General features: G+C 33.0%; 2 pseudogenes; one reads left to right on the top strand and one right to left on the bottom strand.

The window, feature by feature from the left end:
• LOC143640120 (zinc finger protein 280D-like) overlaps positions 1–23,117 on the bottom strand; it is a 53,634-nt pseudogene that overhangs the window by 12,768 nt on the left and 17,749 nt on the right.
• Positions 16,641–17,098, top strand: LOC143409854 (ran guanine nucleotide release factor pseudogene; annotated as a pseudogene).

Genomic DNA, 23,117 nt, shown 5'->3' on the forward strand with positions numbered 1-23,117 from the left:
GTCTTATTTACTCCAAATGTTCAAAACAAATAAATAAAGTTAAATTTGATATTTATTCACTTAATGTAAAATCAGTTATGTGTAAACACAGTTATTAATGAGTAATTAGGAGTTAATAAAAATTGTATGACTATCAAAAGAGCACATTCCATAGCTATTTTTATGCTGTGACATGATTTTTAAAAAATTCATATATATGTCTAAGTTTCACAAAGCTTGAAAAATAACTCTAGAAAGGCTGACTGATATCACCCTTTCATAACTACAAAACAAATAGATCTATAGTAAATGTGACCTCTCCTTTATGGGCTCATTATCCTGGATTTATACTTATAAAATGTTATAAGAAAGAGTTAAGTCAACTTTTTGCACTGTGTGAAGAATTTAATATTGAGACTTCTCTTAAAGGGAACTAACACAAAATTTATCATTTAGTGTTCAAAATAGAAAATATTCAATTATATCTCTTCGTTGACAATAGAAAGGTCAATTGCCTACCAACATTCTCATTGATCACTTGACTATACTCTCCTCATGCATGTGAGAAACAGACTATGATGAAGTCCTATGAAACATGTGCTTAGGTATTATACAAAAGCACTAGGTCAGGAATCAAAAGAACTGAGGTTGAATCTCACATTATGCCTTCCAAGCCATGTAATCTTGAGTAAATAAGATATCCTCTTTAAACTTCTTCATATCTAAAATACAGGGCACTATTTGCCTTTTCTACTCACTGAATGATTGTATGGATTAAATAATACAATGTATGAAAAGTACACTGAAAGCCTCATTCTAAGATGTCGTAACAACATTTAGTATCATTATCATTAATATTATTATTATTAAGGGGAAAAATGAGAGAGGACTGCACTGCTTACATTAGTGTTCTGCATGTCTAGTTCCAGCATGAAATGAATGGTTTGCAGGGAAGAATGCTGGATAGCTTCTCTTACTCTAAGTCTTCAGAGCATGGCTTTATATTATTTTATTTAATTCAAGTACCAGACATACCCACATTCAAAGGTAAGTACCCAAAGCCAAATATAAATGTTTTGGGGGTTATTTCACTTTGGATTATCCATGCCTCTGTTTCCCTCCACTGGAGCAAATATTTAAGAGCTGACTGTACATAAAGAAGTTAGAGAAAACAGATGTATATAAGGCAAAAAGGGAAAAGCAAATTACAATCATCAGTATGCAGTCAGACATGTGTTTGCTCACTTAAAATACAATGCTGTCCAGCAGCAGTACTTGCTTCTCTGAGAGTAGACTAAATGATAACAATTTCAACAAACATCTGAGAACCTTTGGCATTCAAGGAACTATGCCACACACTGGAAATACAAAGATAAATAAAATAAGATTCCTTATATCAAGTCTCTTAGAGTTTAGCTTCTAAAACTGACATAGTTCAAAAATAGCCTATATAATATTGAAACAACCCCCTGATCCAAGGAACAGTTAAACTAGGTACACTTTTAATGAAGGAATGCCATTTCAACGTAGTACCCACCACTGAACTCAATGGTTAAAGCTTTCCTTTCAAAGCATAAAAACAATGAAATCTAAAATTAGTCAATAAAAATATGAAGTCATTTTTAAAAAGTCATATTTAATAGATAAAACCAGGTTAGAGCTAAATTTTATTATACAGAATGTTAAAATATAACATATTTGAACTCACTTTTGTTCCAGGAGGCAATCCTTTTAGTTGTTTAGGTTTTATAAATGTTCGATGATGCTGTGTCTTATGATCCATTTTCTCCTTGCATGTCAAAAATTGCAGTCTACATTTTGTACAACGATGTATTCCTTTGTTCTATTGAGAAACAGAAAAAAGAAAAAATAACTTTTATAACCACAAAATTCTGTCTCCTGGAACTACTCTAACTTAATTTTAATTAAAGTTTATAATTTCTTATCATAGATAGTATTTTTTAAAACTTATATTACTATCAAATGTATTTGTTACTATATAGAGTCAAACATAAAAGTTCTATTAACAGGTTCAAATAGAAGTTATACCAAATGTATGAAAGCTTTTAATTATAAACTTAAATTATTTAAAAACATGATACTATGAAAATGAGCTAAACATGTTTTAATTTTAGAAAATATCAAAATTATTTTAAAATTTTGCTATTTTCAATCATTTGACAAGTTGGTAAAGTAAATTACACCCTCTAAACTCAAGTAAATCTAACTAGATATTTCAAAGGTTAAGTTACAAAAATGGTTATATAAAGCAATGTTGTCCAATAAAACTTCCTGCAATAACGAAATGCTCTAGAGCTTTCCTGTTCAACATGGTAATTACTAGCCATACAATGGTTACTGAGCACTTGAAACGTGTCAAATGAAAGTGAGGAGCTAAATATTTTAAATTTTATTTAATTAATTTACACAGGTAATTGTGGCCAGTGGCTACTACACTGGACAACATAGATATGGAGGCATAAAATATAACTGATCATAACCTATGTTTCAGTTGAAAACTCCCTGAGTTCCTCCTAATATCCTGGTCCTATCACATTCTACAGATGGGAAATAGAACCCAAGAGAAATCTAAGTCCCTCTCCCATAGCTAGATAATAACAATGCTAGACTCCCTGATCCAGTGTTCTTCCTACTGTATAATATCAACTGAAACCTTTACACATTTATTCTCAATAATATAAAAATATATTTCATATACATATGCTTATAGTATATAGAAATTTAGAATAACACATGCAAAATATCTTCTTCAAAGCTGTATCTCTGCCAGATACATCACTATTTCCCTTTAAATACAACCAACTCTTCATAAAATTTAAGGTAATACTTCTCTGAGGTAATATACAGAGAAGTATCTAGCAAAGTTACTAGCACACAGCAAACATTTCATTAAAAAAAAAAGTCAGACATAGAAATACAATATCACATATTCAGCTGGGTGTAATGCTCATTCCTGTATTCCCAGAATTTGGAAGGCTAAGGCAAGAGGATTTCAAGTTTGAGACCAGCCTCAGCTACTTAGCAAGACCCTGTCTCAAAAAATGAAAAGGGCTGGGGATATAGCTCAGTGGTGAAGTTTACTTGGGTTCAATTCCCAGTACCCTCCCCCCGCAAAAATCATATGTTCTCACTCATACATTCAAGATAAAAAAGTTGATCTCATGGGAAGTATATAAAGTGGTCACTAGAGGCTAGGAAGGGTGCAGGGATAGGGATGAGGGAGATCAGACACTGGAAAACAAAACACTTTGATAGGAAGAATAAGTTCTAGTGTTCAACAGCACGGCAGGGTGACTATGTTTATAATAATTTACATATTATTATAAAGAGCTAGAAGAGAGTTATGTGAATGTTCCCAACACAAATAATAAAACTGTTTGAGGGAAATGCTAATTACCTTAATTTGAACTTATACATTGTAAACATGTATTGAATTATAACTCTATTTCCAATAAATATGTACAATTGTTATATGTCAATTAAAATTTAAAAAAAATAGAAAATAGTTCTTCACAATGTCCAAAGCAATATGTAAGAACAACATGTTAGAATAATTTTAGCTGTATCTTAAGACTAGCAGTGTAGTGCACTATTTTATATCATAGATATAAGCAACTTAACACAAATTCACTTATAAAGTATTCAAAGAGAGGAGGAAAAAAGAGAGAAAAACTTGGCTAAGAAACAGATACCAGACAACAGGACAGAACAAAAGTTCACTAGAATTCATTTCCCAGAACTCTTTACTAGAATCACTTACTAGGTTACCTCATCCAGCTTCATGATTTGAAATACCACCTACCCAAATGCTTATTTGGCAATATTACTTGACATCTTATATGCTTCTCAAGTCAACATGGACAAAACTAAACTCTATGTTTCCTATATCTCTCTCCTACCATCCTAAATCTGTTCCTTGCTCAGTTTTCTCCATAGCTTAGAATATTAAAACTCCATTCTTATAAATGCTTAAGACAAAAAACTCAGTGTCCCCTCCTGCCCCCCTCTCTTTAACACATTAATAAAACTGCCAACTTAACTTTCAAGACTACTGATAACATTCCTATTTGTCATTACCTCCAACCACTGCTACCATACTGGGGCAAGTTACCCAGACTATGGTTTAAAAAAAAAAAAAAAAAAAAAAAAAAAAAAAAAAAAAAAAAAAAAAACTTCTATCTTTCTTTCATGTCTTTTTCTGCCCTGTGATCTATTCTCTCCATGGTTGTCGGTAATTCTTGAAATATGCTAGGTCTCTCACTTAAAACCTTCCAGGAGCTTTCCAAAGTCCTGACTCTGGGTCCACACAAATTGGCCTGCATTCTATTGCTACAACCTTATCTCCTACAATTCATCCTTCTATTAGTTAACTCTGCTCCAGCTTCAATGGCCTCCTTGCCAATCTTATTAGTAACTCCGGTTTATACTCACTTCATTGCCTACATAATGTTACCTCTCCCACATGGCTTACTCCTTAATTTCCTTTGAAGAGGCCCTTTAATGCCCATGCTGTATATAAAAGAGCAAACCCTCCTCCCCAGTGCTTGGCACTCCTTATTTTCCACATTTATTTCCTACCCACAATACTTATCACCAGCATATACAAACACACATTCACACAAATTTATTGTCTTTCTCCATTACAGTACCAATTCCTAAATCACACTGCTATATAATACCTAAAACAGTTCCTGACATACAGTAAGGCATCATAAATAAATATATGTTGGATGACTAAATAGTGAAGCAGAAAGCAAGAGACTAATGCAGAAAAATACATGAGCGGCAGGTACAATTTAACTAGTTCAAATGACTGCTACTTCATTAAATGCACATTTATCCAAAATCCTGAGACAGGAAACATCAATCTATAATTCCCTGAGGTGGACTCAAGTCTTATACATCTCTGATGTTATGTACATATGCATTTTAATGTGCTAAGGGTGATGAAGATACGGTATCACAGTTTTTAATAACAACAATGTTCAATCAAAGATATAATGATCTATTCAGAGTATAGAAAAATAACTGTACTGAATTTTTTGATAGTCTTGAGGGATTTAAGGGTAATTCTTACTATATGTAATTTCTACCTTTAGATCTAATGCCAATGTAAAATCAACTCTGTGACAGCAGTAAAAACTAGTGCTCTAAAGTCATGTTCTGTCTTTGCCTTTTATGAGACAATGCAACATTAGGCAAGTTACTTTCACTAAAACCCTGTTTCCTCATTTATAAAACATATATAGGTTGTGAGGATTAAGTACCCTGATACCATATGGTGATTACTATATGTTAACTGCTTATTGTTTTATCTAATAAGCTTTTTTAATATATCAGAAATTCTTAAATTATTTTATAAAAGTCATATAAACTGGGTTGTTTGCTCTATAATTACTCAAGATATAACAATATAATCTTTTAAAGAAACAATTACAAGTGAGGTCTTCAACATAATAAAATGAGACACAGAATCAACAATTTTTATTACCTGATATTGTACTGTCATCTGTTAAAAGTTTATAATTCTACTCAGTGAAGGTTTCCCAGTCTTTCATAAATAAGTGTACATATTATAAATACATTGGAGGATGCCTGATGATCCTTCTTTCTTACTAATAGATTGCCCTATCTTTACTGCTGGCTATCTACTTCCCAGGCACACCCAAACAAAAAAAATTTAAAAGATAGGGACCCATGGCAAGTCAAGATGGCTCCAGGCATGAAGGTTTGATTTTAAATAACATAGCCTAGGATGGTGACACAACTTAGTAGCACATGCTCAGCATGTGCAAAGTCCTGCATTCAATGCCCTACACCACAAAAAATAAATAGAATACATTGTACACCCCACACACTGGATCCACACATCTTATCATTATTTTCATGTCTATAACTCAATGTAGAGCTTAGTAAAGCATCTGGGGAAAGTTATATTAAAAAGCCTCAAAATAAAATAGTTTATACCTTACTCTCCCTTTTAAAATTAAAGGCTAAAGATGAAATACAGAATACGAAGGACAATGTTTCCCAAACTCTTTATCAAGAAATGTTAATAGGTATGTTCAAATAAAGTGTTCAGTGGTCAAATAAGTTTGGGAAATGATACATACTATATCTTTTGCTTGGAGATTTACAATGTCCATTAGCATTTTAAAAGCTCTGAGAAGTCCTGTTTTAATAAACAGACAAACAAAACTGTTTAATTTTTTAAATCCAGGCATTTACCAAATTGATTTACCAGTGACAATACTGGGAGAACCCCTATTAACACCTGTTGGAATAATGTTGGGGGACCATCAAATAAAAGATCTTTCCAGAACTTCTCAAGGATGAGTGGTATCCCAGTCACAACACCAGCGATCCCAAATTCATTTGGAAACGCTACTTTTATCATCTTTCCCAATTAAAAATTACTACCTGATTTCATGATTATCTAACAACTGCATCTCATAGCAAGGTGAGTACCAATGGTGAATAAATTGGTGTGCCAGTTTAATTCATAATACGGAAATGCTTAATGAGTTGGAAAAACCTGATTATATGATCAGGTGCAATAAATCCATTAGGTTCTGATTTTGACAAAAACACTGGTGTATCAACATTTTTAGCATATACAGGGATAATTTAAGTGCTTCAGGAAAAAAAAAAACACAATAAGCATAACATCAGAATTCCAAGCACTAATGCTGAGTTCCAAAAATTACACAGCAGAACTGGCAGAAGTAATCCAGGAAAGAAGTTAGGATCTAAACACAGTTCTCTGGCAGAATTCATACATCAATCCATCAACAGCTTCCTTTGCCTTGTAGCTGTGAAGGATGAACCTAGGTCAATGAAAACACATTTTCTCATAATAACAGAGCTTTAGAAAGTGGAAATAAAGTTTGAAAAGGAATAGGAAAACAAGGTTATGTATCCACAATCTTTTTTTTCCTCAGTTCAAAGTAATATTCCCCCCATCCTGCTTCTTGAAAACTCCTTCAAAATCATTCCCAGATCTACTCTTAGGACCTTACTATCTGCCACTTGCTTATTTCACTCACCTTCTCTCTTGTTTTTTTTTCCCCTCAATCCTTGGTTGCCTATTTCTAATCATTTTTCACAATTTTATTTATGGTCTTTATTTATGGTCTACACCATCACTGGAAAGGAGGTAAGGAAAGAACTGGAAGTTTCACAAATAATTCAACATAAATTATAAATTTAATTGGGTTATTTGGAACAACTCTGCTTCATTTGCAGAATAAAACTAATCAGTGTTTCAAGACTTAACCTGTTTTTTCACTAAGATAATATGAACAAACAGGAATTAGAAAATCTCACCTGATGTTTCATATAATGATGCATTTAGGGTGTTGCGATTTTAATAAGTTTGAGGCAGAAAGGACACAGCAAGTTCTTAGTGTTTTCATGGGATGTTCTAAAGTGAGTTTCCACATCAGAAAATGATGATGATCTATAATTGCAAACCTAGAAATAGAAAGAAGGTTTTGTTTGATTCTAAAATTTATAACTGATGTGCAATTACAAAGCAAATTATGGATCATTTGTTTAGAAGAACACTGTGTACTACTACTCTTGCTGATGCCTATACACGCAAAAATTCCACTAACAGAAGCACCAAAAAAAAAAAAAAAAAAAACCCAGAAATTATCTTTCAAAATTAAAGAATTCTTCTCAAAACATAACTAAGTTGTGTGCTTTTTAGCAGATCATTCATCTATCACTGCCTTGACTGAAATTTTCAAATTTTGGCACCTCCTGTCCTATAAAGTGCTTTTTCTGCTATAAAAACAGCACTCTTCTTTAGATTGTAAATGGACCCCACACTATGGTGGTGGCAATCAATCTTTTATTTTTTTGTCTTCCTATTCCTTCAAATTCTGGAAAAATACTGGTCACAAAACATTAGCTAGGGTTCTTTATAACTAACAGCATTTCAAATTTCCCTTGTATACACCTACATTCTTCCGTATATTGTAAGATATGTCCATCTGTATGTCTAGCTGGGCTCTTCTTTGACTACCACAGATGTAAGCAAGCAACAGTCTGTGGGCCAAATGCAGCTCACTGCCTACCCCTCATATAATGAATGAGTTATGCCTTCCACTAATAAATTATTTATAAGAGGGACTTTAATTTTGGTAACCAATTTACCTAAATGATTAAAGAATAAAACACTGATATATTTTATGACACATGAAAGTTCTATGGAATCAAATTTCAATGTCTATATATAAAATTTTACTGGAACATGCCCTTGTACTACTATGGCAGAGTTGCTTATTTCCAACAATGACAGTAAACCATCAAAACCTGAAATATTTCCTGAAAAAAATGTATTGACCTCTGGGTTAATGGGCTTAAATCTTGTAGTTAAAACACAAACACACCACTTAAAAGAACACAATAAAAATGTGTATGTACCTGGCAGATATATGGCATTTCACCGGGTTTATGATTATCCTTCATATGTTGTAAAAGAACATGTTCTGTTTCAAATGATAATTCACAGATTTTACAAATGGCTAAAAGTGAGAGGGGGGAAACGGTATTACATTTTAAGATATAAAAAAATATTTTACAAATTTATATAAATAGTGGTAGTAACAGCAGCAGCAGCAGAAGTGATCAATCATATAGTTTGTTAACTGGTTGCCAAGCACATTCCTAAACACTTCACCTAAATTAACTCACTTGATTCCTATAATAGCATATGAGAAAGGCATTTCTATTATCCTCATTTTTCAAGAGTTCATGTCTCAATTCTTATAGCTATAACAAAAGGAGGATCTGGTATTTAAACTCAAGCTACTTAGCTTCAAAATCTGATTTTAACTACAACCATAGTTACTTAAAGTTTAAATGAAGAACATTGATTTTGCATTTGATATATATGATTTGAGGCTTCTGAATCCCCAATATGTAATGCCCAGATTATGCCAAGGCAATTACTATAATGAATTACTTGCCAGAGGGACTTTAATTTTAGTAACAAATTTTATTTCAAAATTTCTAAAAGTTAAAACTTAATTTTTCCATTTTGCCCCCAAATTCCAGAGTCTATTTCTTATTTTTCTTACAGAGTTACTCAGGTTTTCTCAGAGTTTCTATCTTCTAATTCAATAATATTCAACATTTAAATGAAACTGCAACTTACTAGAAAATTTATGGGTCGTATGTGAACTTTCAATGTGACACTGCAGCTGAAATGGTGTGGGAAACTGATGGTAGCAGTGCTGGCAGGTGGTGTGGTTTTCCCAGCTTTCACTGCTCTGCTTCTCAAGTTCCAAATGATGTTTCATGTGGTTCATAAACCTATAAATGATTGTCAACAGGTGCAAAAATTCAGATTTAAAAACAAAATCTCACCAGTAAGTCTCTGAGTCTTAATCTCAAAAATACCAAGTATTACTCAAAATCCAAAATGTCTTAAAAGTCCTCTAGAAAAGAGTATATTTTAAATATTGCCTTTTCAGTGAATTTTTTCAAATTTATTTCATAATAATCAAAATATCACTCATTTTCTAACTCAATCATTACTTCAGATTATTTTTAAAAATTTAAGGTAAAAGAGCAGGCTTGTTTTTTATACCTTAAATACTATTTTTAGTTTAAAATAAAACACTGAAAGAAAGGAAACCCTAGCACCAAAAGCAGCTAGAGTCATGAGAGAAATCTTTTAAGACTGTGAAGACATATAATAGATTCCAGCTGCTTAAAAGACAAATTACTGGTATTTTTACTTGTGTCTTGGTTTCTAAATGCATGTAATAGCAATTTTAATGCTTACAATTACAAGAACTTTTTTTAATGATACTGGCTTACTGTTAGCACATACTGTTTATTTTAACTTGCAGACTGTGCCCTTTATAAAAAAGGTCCATTTTTCAGTTTTACATTCTGCTATTTCAGCTTCCCTAAAAGGCTCCTTATGAAAAGAAACTATGACCTTCAACAGCAGAGAGTGTAGTATAAATGAGAATACTTATTTAGAAGAGCTTACTGAAGCTTTTTGCTGAATTTGAAAATAAAAGTTAATCAATCAAAACAACAATTTTTGGACTGGTCAGCTATTTACAATTACTCATTTTGAAGCGCTATAAGAAATAATCTTGCAACTATTAACATTGATGATAATGTCATCGATCTGGACAACTATCATCAAGAAGGTTATAACATATATCTCTTTTTTTATACCTCTACCACACTACTCCTTACAGCAAGTTATGATACACCTTAAAATATCTTTCTTCTTTGGCTTTAACACAAGCTCTACAACACCTACCAGAAAAGTCCTAGTCTTGGTTAAGTATTTACATATGCAAAGCCAATATCTTTTAGCTCAAAATCATAAGCACTTAAGTATATTTATATAAAGGATCCTTTAATCAGCTAGTTATTTTTCTCAATTATTAAATAAGCCCAATCTGAAGTTCATATTTTTCAAATGAACAAATGGAAATGGGAGAAACTAAAAGGGCAAATTTTTTGGAATCATGTTCACAAAATGAAATATACCTATTTTCATTGATAAGTAAGGAGTAAAATACTAATATCACAGTATGATAATAACAGAACAGAGTAGAAATCTTGAGCTGTTTGTTTCTTACCATCCTTGAAAAATAATTTGCCTTACCAGCTTTACTGGAAAAATTAAAAGCAATGTTATATAATACACTTAATTTTGGTTATGAGGTACTTTACTTTAAGGTTACATTATCAGATAAGCAATATATTTTAAATGCTTAATCACTGGATGTTATCAAATGGAGCATGCTGAAAATTTCTAAATATTCTGATAACATAGACCTATGTCTCCTGAAATAATTCCTGAAAAAAGGAATTTCCCATTTTCATGTTTGATATGAAATGAAAATGGCTAATCTTAAAAGCAAAAAAAAAAAACTTGTTGCTCAAATAATTTGTAATATGATATGTGTCATATTTAATTTGAACAAGGAGCTTAAATCAGTTAATCACACTCCCATGCTTATCATTGCATCTATTTTTTAAATATATATATATTTTTAGTTGTAGTTGGACACAATACATTTTATTTATTTATTTATTTTTATGTGGTGCTGAGGATGGAACCCAGGGCCTCACAGGTGCTAGGCAAGCGCTCTACTACTGAGCCACAACCCCAGCCCTCATTGCATCTATTAACATGATTTCTGACATATTTTACTATTAAAATGGTAAAAATATGTAAATAGGTGGTAGAGTTCTATTATAGTACTGTTTCAGTGTTATATGTCAAAGCACAACTTCCCCTTTGTTAAAGAATGGGGACCACTAGTTCTTGATGGCAGTTAACAGTGTCACAAAGGAGGTAAAACAATGAGAAAATTCATATGATATAAGATATGGGAAAGAACTTGGAAAAAGTTCTACCATAAAGCAACCATTAATGATTATTATAGGAGCATATCATAGAAGACAAGAAAACAAATAAATGCTGGGCCCAGATGTGTAAGTACATGCTTAAAAATGCTACAGGTGATAGTTATAAAGAGTAAATGGAATATACACATATATATGTATGTTTGTATACACAAACACACACATATCTTGTCTAAGTACACTGATATCTGCAACTTACTTTGAAATTAATTTAAAAGTCAGATAGTCCAAAGGAAGAAAAATATGATAAAGCAAGTACAGTAAAATATTAAGAATAAAATAAAAGTTGTAAGTGTAGAGTGTCCAATAAGACTTAAATTTTTGATGAGTATTTGAAAATTTTTATAATGAAATTGTAGAAAGTAACCTTATATACTATAAATGTCATGCCATATACTCAATGAAAAATACCATTCAATATATCTTGTTATTTTGTTCTTGTTACTCACTTACATAAGATATCTTTATAGTATATCATGTAATGCAAAAATTCCAAAGTAAGTTTCTAAAATTTAAAACATTTGTGTACACCTCTTCAAAATTTCATTGTGAATGAAATCTCTAATTGTTAAAGGTGTCAAATTATAAAATCAAAGCAGACACATCTCCTAGAAATGGTATATCTTTAAAACACATTGCTTTTGGCTGGGCTTGGTGGCACATGCCTATCATCCCAGAGGCTTGGGAGGCTGAAGCAGGAGGATCTCGAGTTCAGAGCCAGGCTCAGCAAAAGCGAGGTGTTAAGCAACTCAGTGAGACACTATCTCTAAATAAAATACAAAATAGGGCTGGGGATGTGGCTCAGTGGTTGAGTGTCCCTGAATTCAATCCCTAGTAACCCCATCCCCCAAAATATATCACTTTTCCCACTAGGTAAATGTTCTTAATATGAATTGAAAGCTTTGAGCATTAAGATTAGCATAAAGAAGTTAAAAACTGGACACTTTTGAAGTGCTTTCTCCTATAACTGAAGAAAAATAAAATGTAAACTACCTAAAAGATTCACTGCTAAAACAAAATGAACTTATTTTTTTCTTTTAAGTTAAAATAAACTTTGTACATCTTAAGAAATGTGAAAGAAATACAAATAAGTAGATCCTGGTGTCAAATTCTAAAATACAAGAAATGACAAAAGCTTTTCAACAACGAACAAACAAAAAGTCTGCCTTTGTCTATAGTAGAAAGTATTAGAATTGTTTATCTAGAATAGCATAGGAAAATGTAACCTAAAGATACAACATTTATATTTGTAGCATTTCAATTTTCAAATAGAAATAAAAATAAATATTTACGTACCTAATATTATTTCTTAGAATTTTCAAGCAACTGAAGTGTTTAAAGGTTGTGTGAGTCTTCTGTTCTTCCTGGGCATCTTCTTCATGTTTTCCATAATAAAAGTCATTAACTAACATGATCAATTTTTCTTTCTCTGAATCAATAGTCTTATTTGTAATTGCTGTATTTGAAAATTCTGTTTTAGCCAGTCCCAAAAAGTTATTTATCATTTCTGGACAACAATACTGAGAAAGAAAAAAATTAGAAGCCTTGTTTAAAAAAAAAAGCAAAAATTATTCTGTGGTTACAAGTAAGGTCAGGCTATGTAAAACTCTGCTTGGTAATACATCTGGAAAAATAGTCACCAAAAATTTGTGGTGCATATACATATTCTAAAAATCTCAAATGACAAACACTTATTGTCTTAATAAACAAAAAAAATTTTTTTTCAAAAAGAAATGAAAACCCTTAAACAGGACTTGGCTATAGATGTAATAACCATTCCTTTGCAATTTATCTATTCAGGTGTAACTATTTAATAATAATTTGTTGCTTGGTCCAAAATTATTCATTTCACATCTATTTCGAGAGTACATAAAGAAATATTTCATATGCCTTGATGTATATTTTTAATTATCAAGTAACACAAAAAAATTTTGTAAGACCTTAATGGAACTAGACTTTGACCCTACTAACCTGCTATTTCTTAGACTCAAGGTACTAGAAAAGGTATTGAACGCAAAGATATATAAGACTAATCTTCCTTCTTAAAAAAAAAGAAAAGAAAGAAAAGAAAAGAAAAAAATCCACTTTTTAAAATTAGGTATAAAAGAAAAGTGTTTTTACATCTTAAAACCTAGAATGCTAAATATCTGAAGAGGAAACTTACCTCTTCAGGAGTAAAATCACAATGTCACATAAAATGATTTTAATATGGAATTTGTTCATATGTGAGATTTTTCTTTTCTTTTTCAACAAGATAGAACTAATTCTATCTTTTATTTATTTATTGCACATAACATTCAGTTGTATAGTTTTTACTTAAAGGGAAAGCTCAGGAAGATGTGCATTATAATATTTGTTAAGATGCTAATTCCTGGGCCTCACTTCAGAACAACTAAGCTACAATGTCCAGAGATAGGGCCTAGAAGTTAATATATTATCTATTTTTTTTGATAGTTGTAGATGGACAGCATGCCTTTATTTTATGTTTATTTTTACGTGGTGCTAAGGATCGAACCAAGTGCCTCATACATGCTACGCAAGAGATCTGCCACTGAGTTAGAGCCCCAGACCTAGAAGCTATATTTTTTAACAAGCGGTAATTCTTTTACAACTTAAGTGTTTTCTATATGTGTTATGTGTTAAACTGGCATCAACATAAGAAAATTTTAAACTCTTAATACACCTATTTCATTTCTAAGATAACAACATCCACTTCTACCCCATGTGAAATGTTAGACAACTGGTGGAACACTCTGTATTACAAGGGACAGTGGGCCTTTCTGGTCCAAGACAGACTTATAACATTTCTTTCAAGGTTACATTTTACTTATTTTGTTTTACTTATAAATTTATAAATCTGAAAAGAAAACACACACACACACACACACACAAAATCTAAAATAGATACAAAGAAAAAAAATACTAAGTAAAATGGGCCACAAATAAGTGGTATAACTAACCTATGTTAAGGAGTTGAGGTTTCACCCACATGCAAAATTAGGACAAATAGATTAGTTCTCTAATACAAGATGAATCTCTGTAGTCTTCCATTCAGAATAAATTATAATTGAAATAGAAATACAACATAAAAAGGGAGGTAAGAAAGGTTTTGCTATTTATGTTCCTATATTCTTCTTGCAATATCACATAATATCTGAGAGCTCAAACTTAGGAAATTCAGACTATTTCTAAGGAGTTTTACAAGACTAAGTTCCTGCTTTTAAAAAAATGCTACTTTCTACTTTAAGGATAAATGAAGAAAAACATGGTAGGGAATAAAACAACTAGCATTATTAGAAAAATTACTCAAAATGCGTATCTTCTTACTACTACTAATATGTATCACTGGCACCATTTTGACAAACAAAACTCTTCACTTATTTGAAGGATTCCTTGGAGAAAGATCTCAAACAATGAGAAGTTATAATGCACAAAAATAAATAATAGAGAAAAGTCTTCCTATTAAGAAATGCAGATTATTTTGTGTCCCAAACACAAAATCTGGCATTTAGTAGAAGTTATTCTGAGTCATATTTAGCACCTGATTATTTTCTGAAATCTACAAAATAGTTTATGAGAGAGTATGTTGCAAGGTTTATATTCTCCAGAAATGTCTAATTTGAAATTAAAGTTGACCTAGAGTAATAAATTAATATATATCATATAATCAATTACTTGCTGTTCTTTTTTTTTCTTTTACACAAAAGACAGGATCAGATTTTTAAAAATTAACATACAAATCTTGTTCACAGCAACTTTAAAAATTTGTTTTTAAATTGTAGTTGGAAACTATACCTTTTTTTAAATTTATTTTTATGTGGTGCTGAGGATCGAACCCAGTGCTTCATACGTGATATATGAGTGCTCTACAGTGAGCCACAACCCCAGCCCTCACAGTAACTTTTTTTTAAGCAATATTTAAGATCCCTATGAAAAACAGCTGAATAATAAACTGCTGACAACCAAACGTGGACAATGGCTATAGTGAATGAGGGAGAAGGGAAGGAGCAAAATAGCCTACAGGAGGGAAAAAAAAGACAGACAAGAAAGAAACTTAAGAAATGAGCACTAAGGACAGTGAACTATGGTCCAAAATCAACTGGTTATCTTTTGTTCAGCTCCCGAACCCTTTTAGTTCTCACCCTTTACTACAACCCTTCACACAGCCTTTATTTTCCTGGGCTGGCTAGTCTACAAATATTAAATGCCTTTAATGCTATTCTCATCTTTACATTTCCCAATACATAGGTCATCTTCCATAGCTTTGTTAGTGCTCTAAAAATTTAGGTAGAATTTTCAGAGCAAAGGATATTGAATGCAATTTTTAAATAGTAAAATAGGACTTCTTATACAAACATCCTACATAAGTCAACATTTTCCCACTTATAGGAATTCATCCAAAAGCCACCAACAACCAAATTCCACAAACCTGATTTTCACTGAAACTTAGATCCAGAGAAAATCCAGAGACCACAATATACAAAAGCACTACCCAAAGCATCCAAGAAATAAAGCATGTAGTCAGAAGGAGATCAAAGACAAAAGAATACAAAAGATCTTAGAAAGTGTCAGTAAAGGGAGCTGGGAATATAGCTCAGTGGTACTGCACTTGCCTAGCATATGCAAAGCCCTAAGTTTGATCCACAGCACCATAAAAGAAAACAAACAAACAAACAAAAAAAAACACCACCACCAGCAACAACAACAACAGAAAAACAGAAATATGACAATTTAAATATATATCCTGAAAGAGGTGACATGATAGGCATATCCTGAAGTGCAAGGATAGATAGATAGATAAATGGATAGATAGATGCTAGATAGATAGATAGATACATAGATAGATAGATAGATAGATAGATAGGCAGGCAGGCAAACACAGATATAGAAGCTGGTCAAGAGCATGGCAGAGGAAGTAACCCAGACCTACTTTGGAAAAGGAAAACTGAAAAGGCAGTGCACTGCATTTGTAGGAAGTCTTCTGCCAAGCAAAGAATTATATATCCCAACTGGCAGGCTGTGAGACTATACTAGAAATCTAGGCTCTCATCTAAACAAAAATACTTTCAGATAAAAGGAGGCTAATAACAGGAATATATACAATTCTAGCAAAATATCAGGAAAATGTTATCCTGGAGCAGATGTAAGAAGAGACAGCAAAGCTGAGGAGATGTGTCCCCATGTGGGTTGCTTTTAAATCTCTTTAGAGCCTATACTCTAGTCCCAGGCCCATGGAGCCCACAAGAAACTATCCACTGTTTGAGGGTACCTTCTTCTCCATCCTACTCCCTGAGGCCATTGATGTAAGTGACCTCTGAACAGTCTCACACAACCAAGAAGTTTTCTGCCATTCAGTGACCAACCAAAGCCTGTTGGCGCAACGTTTGGAGCTCCAGGCCTAGGTGTGGGGTAAAGCAGCCACACAATTAATGAAGAATATAACACTGCAACAGGTCTTTCTGTGGCTGCCCCAGCACAAGACTAGTCTCTTGCTCAACTTCATTCAGGACCCCTCACCAACAACAGGTCATCTCTTAGACCTGGAAACCTGTCATCTCTACCATGAAGCCTGGATGACTTTAAACAATTGTTGACCGGTCTGACACTTCATGATCATAACATCTCTGGTCCCAGTAAGAATGCTAAAGCACTCCATGATGTTGCTGAAAACTTAGAGACTGGGTTCTGAGAAGGGGAAAAAAAGAGGCTGAATACCTAGTTTTCCTCTTCCTCTTCCCTGTGCACAAACACAAAACATGCCCTTTCTACAGAAATAAACTTGCTTTAGAATCCCACCTTATCCCAGAGAGAGATTAAGAAGTAGGACATCAAAGGAAAAGGAGAAGGGAAAAGGAGAGGGAAAAATGAATAACAGAGAGGTAAGATAAATTAGAGACAAGGATAGTAGTAAACAGATACTGCAAAATAAAAGAAGGGAAAGAGAGGCCAGTAATGAGAATAGCAAGGTTTAAAAAAAGAGAGATTAGGATTAGAGAGAAAATGACAGATATAGCATGCAAAGGAAAATTCATTTTGGACATACAACTGTATGGAATAAATATTTTAAAATATAATTCAGGAAAACTGTGCTAAAACAAAGGAAGACACAAATATAAAGGCAAAAGAATACACTGTACACTAGAGAAGACTGACTCAAACTTTCTATAGTAAGTTATGTCACTATAAAATCATTAATGTTAAAAATATTAGTCTAATATAGATAGATAGATAGATAGATAGATAGATAGATAGATAGATAGATAGATAGACTGGGATGTAGCTCAGAGGTAAAGTGCCCCTAAATCCCCAGTATCAAAAAAAAAAAGAAAAAGAAAAAGAAACTTATTACTTTCTAGATGAGACCCTCTGCAATTTAGTGAGACCTTGTTGCAAAAAAAAAAAAAAAAAAAAAAACTGGAATGTAGTTCAGTGGTAAAGAGCCCCTGAGATCAATTCCCAGTACCAAAACACAAAGTAACAAAAAACAAACAACAACAAACACTGAACACTAGAATCAAAAACAAAACACTTTTTGAACATTTTAAAATGTTAAGGATACATTCATGATACAGTTATGAAAGCTAGATTCTTCTGTATCACAAATATCAGCTAAGTAATAAAAGATATGGATTGAGATGTGATTATATATCTAGGACAGAATAAGTGAAGATAAGGATATGTAAAAAGTTTTATCAGTGGATACTAAACTACAGTTAGATAGGAATACAAGTTCTGGTATGCTATTATTACATAGTAGGGTGTCTATAGATAACAATAATGCACTGTACACTTTAAAAAGCCAGAAAAAGGGAGTTGGGATTATGGATCAGTGGTAGAGTGCTCACCTGGTGCGGGTGAGGCACTGGGTTCAATCCTCAGCACCACATAAAAATAAATAAATAAAAATAAAGACATTGTGTCCACCTACAGCTAAAATTAAAAAAAAAAAAAGCCAGAAAATTTAAAGTTTTCACCATAAAGAATTGATAAGTGTTTGCAGAGTAAAACATTAAACAATGGACACATATCAAAACATCGTACCCCATTAATACGTAAAATTTTATGCTTTATGTACCAGTCAAAATTAATGTAAATAAAGACTAAAATTATAATGAATACTCTGGAAAAGTTTATATGACAAGCAAATAATTTACTTATTATTTTTAGTGTAACTCACTATCTATAGTATATCTTACTATATCAAATTTCTACCTAATAGTAAGGAAAACAACCTACAGACATTTTTGCTAAAGAAAAAAAAAAGTATTCATCAGCACTTGGGCTTTACTATAAGAGGTATGGTTAGAATACCAATTAACTAATAATACAATGAGAAAAATGTCTAACTTTAAGAAATTCCTAAAGAATAAATGAAATAATGTATTTATTCAAAGCTTAGTTTTATGTTTGACACATGGAATCAAATAAATTATTATAGGATATTTTAATATTTTTCCATTGGAAAAAAACATTAACTGTGATATAATGAACTTTGATTTATCAAAAACTTCTATTTAAGTTTTTTTAAATTATTGATCTAAAAATTACATTATTTTATGGAAATTATATTAAATTTTAACTAAAATATAAAAATATAAAAGCTAAAAAGTAAAAAAAAGTCCCCAGTTTTCTATTTTTTAATTTTTATGATCAACACATTATATTTATACATTTTTGAAACAATGTGATTTTTACATTTTTATGATGCAATTGTGTGAACACAATCAAAATCCTCTTCTAATATGAGATATAGAATGCATCACTGTTAATTATACTCACCCTATTATGCCATAGAACATAAGAATTTGCTGTGCCTATCAAACTATAACACGTACCTGGTGACCAACCAATTTCTATTCCCTTCCCCCTCTACTTGTCCCCATCTCTGATGACCTCTAGTCTATTTGATTTCTATGAGATCAACTTTTTAAAACTGCCCACTAACTGAGATCATGTAGTATTTGTCTTTCTGTGCCTGAAACTCTCCAGTTTTAAACATTTCCTTCCTAGATTTGTGACTATGCTTTGAGACTTCATTATTATAAACACATACATTATTCAATTGCATTCAATTTAGTTAAATAGTATTTCTTACACATTGTCCCATTTTATCTATCATAGAGATACCCTCCTTTCATAAAATGTTACAGTGTTCCATTACATAAATCTTTTAATATTTTGGTTATTTCCAGTACAAGTAATCACAAATAATGCTATAACATGTAAAAGTCACACATGGAATAAGGTTGCCAATCTCTCCAGGCCCAGAAATGTGTACGTTTTGCATGTTTAACTGATTCTATTTTGTATACAGACTGTATGCAAAATAGAGGGGAAATAAGAACATTCATGCCTACTTCTATATGTGGAAAGAAAATCAGGAAGGATATAAAACTGGCAACCAGGTCATAAGAGTCTGAGGTAAAGATTCTTCCCATACACACCTTCCTATTTTTAATTTTTAATAATGTGATTTTGCTACCTTGTGTCATACCTACTTGGCTGATGGCTCCCAGCACTACCTAGTAAAAATAAATAAATAAATAAATAAATAAATAAATAAATAAATAAATAAATAAATAAATAAATAAATATGACTGAGAGAACATAGTAGCAAGAGATCTTCCAAAAATGGTAGATTAGAGGCATTATACACTTGCCTGCATCTCCTTGAAACCAAATTAAAATAACTGTAACATAGTTGCTCACTGAGATGAATGACTATGAGAAAATACCAGGTTTCAACTGTGGATAGAGACTTGGAGAAGCCCAAATAAAATCGACTGTGGAAGACAGAATGAAACAAAATGCACCAGTGCCAATCCCAGGGAAGTATGCCCCAGAGGTAGAGAAGAAACAGAGTCCCAACAAACATGACTGGCACAGGATCCAGCCTCCTGCAGAAATATAGGCTAAGCAAACAACAGTACAGTTTGCATGTTGAATTGGCTCTGTAGAAGACACCTGTACTTCTTTGCATATTCTCAGTTTTATAATTTGGAGCCATCTTAGAACAGGTCCTATTGTCTGAGGTTACTTACTGCTTTAGCAATCAGCATATGTAGTAACAGATGGTGCTTCTCATTAAACCTGGCAGTTTGCCAGACGCAGCTCTCAGAGTCTGGGGAATGAGCAGTCACATGTAGCCAGGACTGGAAACACCAGAAAAATGGACTGTGGATTATGCAGAACTCACCACCATCCCTTCCACCACAGATCTTTGAGACTCTATATCCTCTCTCCATCCTTGGGGGGGGGCATACAGGGACACTCCACAGAGCTAGTATTAGCTCTACCCTCCAAGTACTAAGCTCTGAAGAGAAGATTTGGGGAGTTCCACATTCTGACATGCCATGATGTCAGCATCAGCTCTGCTCTAGAAGTGCATAACACAAATAGCTCCAGAGAGAATTTGTTTCTAGGGAACTCTGCATTCCACACTAGCTCATTCTGGTGTACAAAGCAGCTGAGAGGTATTCCAACTGAATCAAGCCACAAATTGCTACCATCAGTCAACTGACTAGTACCACAAAAGAAAGGAGTAAGCCCCAGTCTTTTCTCTGTCCAAGCAGCACACAGACTAAAGACAAAGAAATTCTCTGATCAGCACAGTCAAAGAGTTTCTATCCTTCCTGCTCACTTGGGCACTCGAGGGAAAAGAAAATTTTCATTTTTTTATTCATAGTTTTACTTTTTTTTTAAACTCAGGGGTACTTTCAAAACTGCACTACATCCCCAGCCCTTTTCATTTTTTCAGACAGGTTCTCTTCAATACTGGCTTTGAACCTGTGATCCTCCTGCCTCAACTTCCTGAATAACTGGGATTACAGGCATATACCACCACACCTGGCTTAAGTTTTTGTTGTTGTTCTTATTTTTATGTGCTGTTTTGTGCTTATTTTCCTTTTTTCCTCTTATTTTTTTGATATTGGGGACTGAACTCGGGGACACTCGACCCCTTGGCCACATTCCCAGCCCTTGTTTGTGTTTTATTTAGAGACAAGGTCTTACTGAGTTACTTAGTGCCTTGCTAAATTGCTGAAGCTGGCTTTGAACTCTTGGTCCTCCTACCTCTGCCTCCCAAGTCACTGGTATTACAGGCATGTGCCACCATGCCTGTATTTATCTCCTCTTTTTAATATGAAATATTTTTCTTCTCTTCCCTTCTCCCTTTTCTATTTTACTTTTCTCCAACTATATTTTATCCCTTTGATTAATTCTATCTTTATTATTTAACTGTTTGTTATTTAATATTATTTTTCTTCTTTCTTTTCATTTGTTGTGGTATTACTGTTTTTAGTTTTTGGATTTTACTTTATTTATCTATCTCATTTTTTTCTTTCTTCTTTGTTCCTCTTCTTTTTTTTTCAGTGATTGAGATTGAGTCTGATTGTGTTGAACACATCAGCTGGGTGCTCTGCCACTGAGCTACACTCCCAACCCAGCTGAGGGGAATTATGCCTTGCTTGGGCCACACTTAAACCTTGGCAGATACTTCAACTTAGAGAATAGGAGGAATAAAAGCCCACAGACTATAACCTGTCCCCAAGCAAGCATGGCAAGGTGGGTGAATCTGAAGTCCCTCTTGGGAACCCTCACTACTATAACAAGAACAGAAGAAATAGCATAACTGTTATAGGCACCATACTTATGGTGCCTATATATGGGGCCTCAATATCTGTCATTCCCATACCCTATCAGACAGCATATTGCTGATAGGGTTGGAGGTGAGTGTGACAGTGGAGGGAGCTGTAACTGGCCATTGTTTCTCCCCATGAAACAACTAGAGATGCCCTGAATGTCCAAACAAAAGATAAAGGCTCCAGGACATCACCACAATTGGAACAGCCAGTAGCAGAACTGCTTCCAAGTTAACGACCAAGATCAACAAAGCCCAGGGGAAACCCCCAACACATACCTGATAGGGGCTTCGATTCCCACTATAGGAGTAATCACAGAGGGTACACTCTATATCTATTGCTGTCTATAGCAAAATTGCCTGAAATACCAGACAGACTACCCTCTTGCAAGTCCTATAAAGAAAATAAATCACTTAGGCTCTGACATATTATATATTGTGTAAAAATCTTTAACCACAGCCAAAGAAGCCACAGGAAAGTACACAAGGAAGTACAAATTGAATTAAATTCAATACTAAATAGAAACCCAGTAACCCAGGGCTCACCAAGAAATAGTGGAAAAGAGTGAAAGATATCCATCCCAGTGGATGAGCAAATCTCAACATACAAACACAAGAAATATGAAAGCACAAGGCAGTAGAATAGCTCCTGAGGTTTATAAATCTCTAATAAATCTCTAATCCAAAGATATAAAAGTAGATGAATTACTTGACAGAGAAATTAAAAGAATAATTTTTTTAAAAACAGTTCAATGAATTCCAAGAGGATATAAGAGCTGAATGAATTAAGGAAACCAATGCAGGATATGAATGAGAAATTTGATAGACAGGGATTTTGAAACAGAACCAACCAGAATTCTTGGAAATGAAAAGCTCAATAAGTCAGATTTTTAAAAACTCACTTGAAAGCCCCACCAAAACATTAGATAGACCAAAAGAAAGAATAACAAGACTTAAAGAAAAAGTTGAGGAGTTATCAGATTCAGAAACTAATTTTAAAAAATCCGTAAAAATGAACATAATATACAAGATCTCTAGGATACCATTAAAGAACCAAACACAGGTATGA

The sequence above is a fragment of the Callospermophilus lateralis genome, unplaced genomic scaffold (assembly GCF_048772815.1).
Source record: "Callospermophilus lateralis isolate mCalLat2 unplaced genomic scaffold, mCalLat2.hap1 Scaffold_122, whole genome shotgun sequence".
In the NCBI taxonomy this organism is placed as follows: domain Eukaryota; kingdom Metazoa; phylum Chordata; class Mammalia; order Rodentia; family Sciuridae; genus Callospermophilus; species Callospermophilus lateralis.